Source organism: Hypanus sabinus, chromosome 24 (assembly GCF_030144855.1).
Source record: "Hypanus sabinus isolate sHypSab1 chromosome 24, sHypSab1.hap1, whole genome shotgun sequence".
In the NCBI taxonomy this organism is placed as follows: domain Eukaryota; kingdom Metazoa; phylum Chordata; class Chondrichthyes; order Myliobatiformes; family Dasyatidae; genus Hypanus; species Hypanus sabinus.
The window spans coordinates 21,727,248-21,738,002 of record NC_082729.1 but is presented as its reverse complement, the minus strand read 5'-3'; positions in this window follow the sequence as shown (position 1 = coordinate 21,738,002).

Below are 10,755 nucleotides of genomic sequence, written 5' to 3'. Positions count from 1 at the left end.
CTGTCAGCTCACCTGCACCGTTTTCCTCCCGCAGCTTCTCCCGGATCCTGCCCACCAATCCACTCTTCTGACCACACAACGCGGGCTTCTGTTTCTTGTCCAGATGCTTGTATTTGTCGTGGTGTTTCGTTTCATAGTGTCGTCTTACGTTATATTCTTTAATTACAGACACACCGTCTCCGCACACAAGACAAACAGGTTTGCCCTTTATATCTGCGAACATATACTCTGCCTCCCACCTGCCTTGAAAACCCCTGTTTTCAAAGTCCACCTTTCGTTCAGCCATATTTGGGGTGAGGGATAGCTGAAAGTTGACCACACGTGACTAGCGCCATAAGGATGCTGATGAGAGAGTAAGGCAAGCGCGAGCAATGCACTGGCAGTGCATTGTGGGATTTGTAGTATTAGTGGTGCATGCAATATACCGGCAGGCCAGCTCTAATAGAGAAAAAAAATTATTCTTTAATGATATTCAGGAAATAAATCAGGGAAACTGAATAAACACTAAAAACCCTGAAAACCTGGTACCTGAATAAACTCAGCATTAGCCATATCATACACCATAGGCGCTTCGATTACTGGGGCCAGCTTTAATAGTAATTAGATATTATCTCGTGGGCCAAAGATAATTCCACCGCGGGCCAAATCTGGCCCGCAGGCCTTGAGTTTGACATATATGATCTACACGATCATCACGAGGAAACATTGAAGATTGATTGGGCACATGAAGAGAGGGGAGGCAAACTTCATCATCAAGACAGCTCTTCATTGGGTCCGTGATGGGTAGAGGAAACACGGGAGACCACAGTCAATAAAGTGCTATACCGTAGAAGCAGAAATGAGGACCCTGAACCGTACCTGGGTTACAATGTTTGACCAGCATTGACCCTTGTGCCACTCTCTATAGCCAACCAGAGAAAGCCACATTTATCCCAACTGTTTACTATCCATCCTAATACAGTCTTCATTATTAAGTGCTGTGTCATGTGACATAGATGATCATGATCTATGACCAGACTTGTTCTTGGTAATTTTGTCTGCAGAACTGATTTGCCTTTACCTTCTTCTGGATTGTGTCTTTAGAAGATGGGTGACCCCAGCCATTATCAATTCTCTTCTAAGATTGTCTGCCTGGCATCAGTGGTCGCATAACCAGGACTTTGGTCTCCCGCGTTTCCTCCAATGGTGTCACATGGCCCTCATCGGGGCCTAAGCAGGTGCTATACCTTACCCAAGGGTGACCTGCAGGCTACCGGAGGGAAGTAGCACCTTACACCTCCTTTGGTTGAGTGTATCTCTACCTCGTCACCCATCTAATAAGTTACCCCAATTTAATGCATCCTGATTTATGGATTTGTCTTTTCTACAGCACCTTACCAGTCACCTTCTGGGAATCCAAGTAATCAAAATCCACCTGTTCACATTTTTATCCAGTGGACGCATTATTCTCTCAAAGAACTCCAGTAAGTTTGTCCAACAGAAGCTGCCCTTCATAAACACAAACAATTCTGCAGGTGCTGGGAATACAGAAGAACACTCACAAAATGCTGGTCAGGATGCTTCTATGCCAATAAATCAACAGTCAACATTTTGGGTGAAGACCCTTTATCAAGACTGGAAAGGAAGGGGGGAAGATGTCAGTGGCGGGGAGGGGAATGAGAACAAGCAAAATAGATGAAGCCACAGGGGTACAGCTATGATGTATCCTTAGCCTCCTGCTCTACTCGCTTTACACCTATGACTGTGTGGTTAAGTACATGTCCAACACCATATACAAGTTTGCTGATAACACCACTGTTGTGGGCTTTATTAAAGGAGGTGATGAATCAGCTTAAAGGAAGGAGGTTGAAAATTTGACTGAGTAGTGTAATAACAGAAACCTTTCACTCAATGTCAATAAGAACAGGGAACTAATTATAGACTTCAGGAACAGGAAAACCATAGGATCGACAGTACTGTCGATGTTTCGGGAGGAAACGCTTCGGCAGGACACGAGAGAAAAAGCCCCAAAACTTCCATCACCTCCAACTGGATCCCACCACCAAATACATTTTTCCGCCTCCTCACTTTTTGCTTCAGCAGGGATCACTTCCTTTGCAACTCCCTTGTCCATTCATCCCTCCACATTGATCTCCCTCCAGTCACTTATCCTTCCAAGCAAAATAAGTGCTACACCTGCCCCTACACCTCTCCCCTCACTACTATTCAGGGCCCCAAACAGTCCCTCCAGGCAGGATAAACTTCACCTGTGAGCCTGTTGGGGGTGGTGTTCAGTGCTCCAGGCGTGACATCTTGTATATCAGTGAGACCCGATGTAGATTAGGAGACTGATTCACCAAGCTACGCTCTGCCTGCCAAAACAAGCGGGATCTCCCAGTAGCCACCAATTTTATTCCTCATCATCATTTGAAATTCTGCCAAGAATTACATCATCAGCAAATTTACAAATTGATGGCATTTGAGCTGTGCCCAGCCACAGAGTAAAGGATGTAGACAGAGTATAGTAGTGGGTTAAGCATGTATCCTTGAGGTGTTCCAGTGTTGATTGTCAGCAAAGAGGAGATGTTATTTCCATTCCGCATAGACTGTGTTCTCCTAGTAATGTCTTCAAGGAGGGAGGTACAGACTCCCAGGTTTTGAAGCTTGGTGATTAGAACTGAGTGTGTGATTGTGTTGAACGCTGAGATGTAATCAACAAATAGGAGCCTGACATAGGACAAACAACCAATACGTAAAAGAAGAAAATTTGTTCAAATACAAAAAAAAGATAAATGTATAAATAAATAAATAAATTTCAGAAGCCAAACTGTGCAAATGCAAAACAAAATAATCCTGAGAACATGAGTTATAGTGTATTGGAAAGTCAGTCCAAAGGTGGTGGAATCAGTTTAGAGTTGAGTTGAGTGAAATTATACATCTGGTTGGAGGTGAAACACCTCATATTCCATTTCAGTAGATGCCAACTTGATGTCATGAACATCAATTTCTCAAACTTCCAGTAATTCCCCTCCTCTCTTTTTCCATTCGAGATTCTAGCTCCTCTCTTACCTCTTTCTCATTGCCCTGCCTGCCTATCACCTCCCTCTTTTGCCCCTCTACCTTCCCTTTCTCCCATGGCCCAGTCTTCTCTCCTATCAGATTCTTTCTTCTTCAGCACTTTACATTTTCCACCAATCATCTCCCAGCTTTACACTTCATCTCCCAATTCACCCACCCACCTACCTCACCCTCAGCTGTCTTTACCCATCATCTGCCAGCTTGTACCCTATCTCCTTGTACCACCCTGGGTTCTTTCTCCCTAATTTCCAGTCCTGATGAAGGGTCTTAGCCCAAAATGTCAACTGTTTATTACCCTCCATAAATGCTGCCTGATCTGCTGAGTTCCTTCAGCAATTTGTGTATGTTACTAAGGGAAAAAAAAACATTTTTTTGAAGAAGGTTCCTCATGTCTATGAGATGTGAAAAGAGAATTGACTGTCAGATATGCACTCAGTGCCAACTTTATTAGTTACACCTGTTACCTGCTCATTAATGCAAATATCTGATTAGCAAGCTATGATACAACAGCACAATGCATAAAAATATGCAATCATGATCAAGAGGTTCAGTTGTTGTTCAGACTAAAGATTAGAATGGGGAAGAAATGTGATCTAGTGACTGAGGAATGCCAGATGGAGTTGTTTGAGCATTTCACAACTGCTGATTTCCTGGGATTTTCATCACAACAGTCTCGAGACTTTACAGAGAATGATGCGGAAAACAAAAAAAAACATCCAGTGAGCATCAGACCTGTGAGGGAAAATTCCTTGTTAGTGAGAGAATTCAGTAGAGAATGGCCAGATGGACTTAAGCTGACAGTAACTCAAAGAACCATAAGTTACAAAAGTGGTGTGCAGAAGTGTATATCTGAGTGCATAACATATCCAGCCTGGAAGAGAAGATTCGGCATGACATCTAAAATTTCGACAAGCTTCTATAGATGTGTAATGATGAATATGTTGAGTGGCTGCACTACGGTCTGGTGTGAGGGGCAGTAATGCCTTGAGCGGAAGATCCTGCAAAATGTAGTGGATTGGGCAGAGTACATCATGGGTGAAGTCCTCCCAACTATTGAGCACATCTACATGAAATGTTGGCACCCATCATCAGGAATCTCCCCCATCTAGGACATCCTCTCTTCTGACTGCTACCATCAAGAAGAAGGTACAGGAGCCTCAGGAATCGCAACACCAGGTACAGGAACATATTACAGCCCCCTCAGCCAACAGGCTCTTGAAAAAAAAGAGCTAACTTCAATTAACTTCACTAGCCCCGTTAGTGAGGCACTCCTACAACCAATGGACTCTTCATCTCACGTTCTCAATATTTATTGCTTGTTTATTACTAGTTGCATTTGCACAGTTTGTTGTCTTTTGTATTCTGCATGTACACCCTAGTTGAATGGTCTTTCATTGATTCTATTACAGTTGCAATTCTATTGATTTATTGATTATGCCCACAAGAAAATAAATCTCAGGTTTCTATATATTGACATATGTGTACTTCAATAATAGAATTTACTTTGAATTTTGAACTTTGGAGTTTGGATGGGCTACAACAGCAGAAGACCTCACTGAGTTTCACTCCTGTACTTAATAACATGGCTATTGAGCATAGTTGAAAGAATAAGAATACAGAGTCTTCAAGATGAAATCGCAGTCAAAGTAATCTTGAGGAGGAAAAGGAAGACTAGCAAGTTAGTGAAATAACGTGTTTCATATGGACAGGGCAGTTGGGGGTACTGGAAGAAAGAAGAAAAATCAGTTTAAGGTTGAACAGAAATAAAAAATATATAAACAGAATTGCAAAAACTCATAAGAATGAGTTGTTTTAATGCAAAATTTGTGGTTCCAGAGTGGGGGAGCTTATCCAAATGATCCACTGATACAGTCATCATGGAGAACTGGACTCAGAACACATGCACATTTACTCCTCAATCAGACTTCATTTTACATATGCACAAGGAGAACAGGATAGAGTTATATTGGCCCTTCAGCTCATCTCGTCCATGCTGAACCATTTAAGCTGCCTTCTTCCATCGACCTTACCAGGATTATAGCCCTGCATACTCCTACCATCCATGTACCTATCTAAACCTCTTAAATTTTGAAATCGAACTTGCATGCACCACGTGCATTGGCTTGTTCCCCAACCTCACACCCCTCTGAGTGAAAAGGTTTCCCCTCATGTTACCTTTAAGCTTTTCACTTTTTACCCTTAACCCCTGACCTGTAGTTCCCAACCTCAGTGGAAAATCCTGCTTGCACTTAACTTATGTATACCCCTCAAAATTTTATATGTCTCTGACAAATCTCCCCTCAATCTTCTATGTTCCAAGGATTAAAGTCCTAACCTATTCAATTTCCTATAACTCAGGTCCTCCAGTCACAGCAACATCACATTGGAGCACTGTTAGACCACGTTCAAGAATGCCTAGTTGTTATTCCATACCCAAACTTCGTAAAGTCTGATCACCTGGCTGTACTTCTACTCCCTGAGTATAGGCAGAGATTGAAGACCGTAGCACCAGCAGTGAGGTCCAAAACAGTATGGACAATAGAAGCACAGGAGTTGAAGAACCTGCTGGGTTCTTCCAGCATTTTGTGTGTGTTGCTTTGTATTTCCAACATCTGCAGAACTTTTTGTTTTTAATATCAAAAGATTAATCTGTTAAGCAAAAAGGATAAGAATGGAGAATTTTAAGAATACAAGCAGTGACATCTCTCTGGAAACCAACCATTGCAGGACAGATGCCCCCCATGTCAGAAACATGGAGATTACATTGGGATGTAGAGGAACATATGACTCCTTTTCCCAAGTATTACCTTTTCTATTTTTCGACTCTGCAGCGAGGGTCATGAAAGCCCAATGGGTGTGCAGAGAGGTATTTAGTTTTGAAAATTTGTGTGCATGTCAACTGAGCCAATAAAGATAACTGTGCATAAAACAGATTCCCCATGTGCTTAACAGATCATTATTGTTCTGGGTTAACATCTGCCACAGTGGAAACATGGAATCAGCAGGACTTGAATCTTGCAGAGAAACCCTAATGGGTTTCTAGACCATTATTTTAACTACTCAGCTATGACTACAGTAATCCCTAGGGTTGACTCAGCAGCAGGGGCAGTGATCGTTTCTGCTCTCCTGGTGAAGGTGGTGCCCAGGTCGCCTTCTAGAGCCACGGTGGTTCGTGTGGTGAGGGCTTTCAATGACAAGAATCTTAGATTTGGACCCAGCTCTCAGGCAGTAATGGTAATGGGGATACTGGCCTGATCAACTGGGCTCTGACTCATTACTGATCCTTTAATCAAGTAGATGACCAGGTTTTGCTTAACATTCAAAACATTGAGGCACCAAGTATAAAATTTGGTTACTGAGTGTAACTCCGGATGGCATTCAGATGCAGACTCACTGGGAGGGTATTGGTGGAAAGAATCTCCCTTCCTCTTGGGAGATTCTTCCCTTCTTCTGCTTACTTGCAGGCCTGGATGTTCCATTGGGCTTTGAGACCGTAAGACATAGGAGCAGAATTAAGCCATTCAGACCATCAAGTCTGCTCTGTCATTCCACCATGGCTGATCTATTATCCCTCTGAATACTTCTCTCCTGCCTTCTCCTGTAACCTTCGACACCCTGATTAAGCAAGAACCTATCAAATTCCTTAACTATACCCAATGACTTGGCTTGTACAGCCATCTGTGATAAAGAATTACCCAGATTCACCACCATCTGCTTATGAATACTTTCCCCATCTCTGTTCTAAATAGATGTCCCTCTATTCTGAGGCTGACCCCTCTGGTCCCAGACTTCCCCCACTATAGGAAACATTCTCTCCACACCCACTCTGACTAGGCCTTTCAACATTCAGTAGTTTTCATTGAGATCCTGCTCCCCTCATTCTTCTAACCTCCAGTCAGTATAGACACAAAGCCATCGAACTCTCCCCACACATTAACCCTTTCATTCCTGGGTTAATTATTGCGAACCTCTTCTGGACCCTCTCCATAGCCAGCACATCCTTTCTTAGATAAGTGGGGAAAGCTGCTCACAATACTCCAAGCCTTAGCATTGCATCCTTGCTTCTAAAAACTTAGTCCTCTTGAAATGAATGCTTACATTGCATTTGTTCTCCTTGCCATCAACGCAACTGCCAGGTAAACTTTAGGGAACGCTGTACGAAAACTCCCTTGTCCTTCGACTTTTGAATTTTCACCCTATTTTGAAAACAGTGCATTCTTTGACCAAAGTGCGTGCATGTACTTCTCTACACTATGTTCCATCTGTCACTCCTTGCCCATTCTCCCAATCTAAAGACACCCTGCATCCTCATCACTACCTGTCCTTCCACATATCTTTGGATCATCTGGAAACTTGGCCATAAAGCCTTCAATTAATGCATCTAAATCATTGACATATAATGTATAGAAGCTGTCCCAATATTGCCCCTGTGGAACACTACTAGTCACAGGCACCAAACCAGAAAAGATTCCTGTTATTCTCATTCTTTGCCTCCTACCAGTCAGACAACCTTTTATCCATGATAGTATCTTTCCTGCAGTACTATGGGCTTTTACCTTGTTCAGCAACCTCATGTGTGGCACTTTGACAGAGTCCTTCTGAAAATCCAAATAAACTACATTGACTGACTATCTTTTATCTATCATGTCTATTATTTCATCAAAGAATTCCAACAGATTTGTCAAGCAAGGTTTCCTCTTCTGTCCTATTTTGTCTTGTGTCTCCAAGTACCCCAAAATCTCATGCTTAATAATGGACCCCAACAGCTTTCCTGCCATGGACATTTGCAATTTTCCAGTACTCTGGATCCATTTCAACATCCAGTGATTCTTGAATAATCCTCCACAACCTCTTCAGCTACCTGGGCTACTCAAATAGGTGACTTATCTACCTTGAGACTTTTCAGCTTCGTAAGTGACTTCTTCTTAGTAAAAACAATGACACCTGATACTCTTGCATTTCTGGAATTTTGTTAGTATCTCCCACAATGAAGAATAACACAAAATATTTATTAAGTTTGTCCACCATTTATTTGTTCCCCATTACTACCATTCCAACAGTCTGATATATGCTATTATCTGTCTTTTACTCTTTATACATCTTAAAAAACTTTTTGTAATCCCTTTTATATTATTGGCTAGCTTACCTTCATATTTCATCTTTTTTTGTATGGGTTTCTTAGTTGCCTTCTGTTGCTTTTTCAAAGCTTCCCATTCCTCTACTTTCCCAATAATTTTTGTCCTATTATATGCCCTCACTTTTGCTTTTTGTTATCATTAACTTTGCTTGTCACTCACAATTGCCTCATCCTCCCTTTATCTTCTTTATCTTTCCAGCACCTTCCAGAAACTCCAGCCATTGCTTTTCTTCTAGCGTCCCCTTCCAATCAACTTTGGTCAGCTCCTCTATCTTGCCTCTGTTGTTCCCTTTACTCCACTGTGGTATGGACACATCCTCTTTTAGCTTCTCCTCCTCAAACTGCAGGGTGATTTTTTTTCATACTATGATATCTGCTTCCTAAAGGTTCCTTCACATTCTTACTAATCAAACTGGGTCATTACGTAACACCCAATCCAGAATTGTTATTCCCCTAGTGGGTTCTACTGCAATATGCTCTAAAAAGCCACCTCATAGACCTTTTACACATTGCCTCTTTTGGGAGCCAGCATGAACCTGATGCAGCCAGCATGCAGCCAATCTGCCTGCATATTGAAGTCCTCCATGATTTTTGCCCCATTGCACATTTTACATGCCTTTTCTATCTCCCATTGTAATCTGTAGCCCACATCCTGGCTATTGTTTGGAGGTCTGTAGAAAACTCCCATCAGGGAATTTTTTACTTCCGGAATTTCTTATCTCTTCGAACAAGGATTCTACATCTTCAGATCCTATATCTCCTCTTTCTAAGGATTTATTTTCTCTAGCAACAGAGCCATCCCACTTACTCTGGCTAACTGCCTGTCATTTTGATACAATGAGTATTCTTGGATGTTAAGTCCTACCTATAATCTTCTTTCAGGCATGACTCAGCATTGCCCATAGCATCACACCTGCCAAATACTAACTGTGATACAAGAGGAGCCACTTTCTTCCATATATTGAAAACATTCAAATTTAACACCTTCTGTCCTCAATTCATCACCCTTTTCGATTTTGACCCCCGTTACACCTTAACTCCATCCCACTGACTGCAAATTTGCCGTATCATCTGCACCGAGTTGGATGTCAATTCAAGATTATTGTCATTTTGACCATAAACTGCTGGTACAGTACACAGTAAAGATGAAACAACGTTCCTCCAGGACTCTAGTGCTACATGAAACACCACAAAACTGCACTGGACTATGTGAGACAGCACAAGGCTACACTAGACTACATAAAACAACATAAAAACTGCACTAGACTACAGACCTGCACAGGGCTACATAAGGTGCACAAAACAGTGCAGGGCAGTAAAATAATTAATAAACAAGACAATAAGCATAGTAGAGGACAAATTACAATATAATAATAAATTATGTAGATATCAGTCTAGACTGGGTATTGAGGAGTCTGAAGGCTTGGGGGAAGAAACTGTTGCACAGTCTGGTCTTGAGACCCCGAATGCTTCGGTACCTTTTGCCGGACGGCAGGAAGGAAGGAGAAGAGTTTGTGTGAGGGGTGCGTGGAGTTCTTCAGAATACTGTCAGCTTTGCGGGTGCAGTGTGTGGTGTAAATGCCCGTAATAGCGGAAAGAGAGACCCCAATGATCTTCTCAGCTGACCTCGCTATACGCTGCAGGGTTTTGCAATCCGAGACAGAGCAATTCCCGGACCAGACAGTGATGCAGCTGCTCAGGATGCTCTGGATACATCCTCTGTAGGATGTGGTGAGGATGAGGGGTGGGAGATTGACTTTTCTCAGCCTTCGCAGAAAGTAGTGACGCTGCTGGGCTTTCTTGGCTATGGAGCTGGTGTCGAGGGACCAGTTAAGATTCTCTGCCAGGTGAACACCAAGAAATTTGGTGCTCTTAACGATCTCAAAGGAGCAGCCGTAAATGTTCAGCGGAGAGTGGTCGCTCTGTGCTCTCCTGAAGTCAACAACAATCTCTTTTGTTTTGCTCACATTTAGAGACAGGTTGTTGGCTCTGTACCAGTCTGGGAGCTCTGTACAGTGTGGTGAACTATGTGCCTGTCGGGACACGCCCCTGCTGACTGCTCCTGTGGCTCCTCCCACAGGCCCCTGTATGAAGGAGATCTGCGGCCTGACGCTCGGCCTCAGTCTCCAAGACCTTGTATGATAGACACTCACTCCTGGTTCCTTCTTCCAGTCAATAAAAGCCGATATCTCGCCTTACGTCTCAGTGTGAGTTATTGATGGTGCATCTTACAGTCAGCTCCTCTCTGTATGCTGTCTCGTCGTTCTTGCTGATGAGACCCACCACGGTCGTGTCATCGGCGAAAATGATGATATGGTTCAAGCTGCGTATTGCTGCACAGTTGTGGGTCAGCAGAGTGAACAGCAGTGGACTGAGCACACAGCCCTGGGGGGGTGGGGGGGGGCGTGCTTAATATGATGGTGTTGGAGATGCTGCTCCCGATCCGGAATGACGGAAGACTTCCAGTCAATTGGCCCATCCTCTGCCTATCCCGTCGGTTCCCATCTCCCTGCCAAATTAGTTTAAACTCTGACAGCTGGAGCAAACTTGCCTGTATGGGT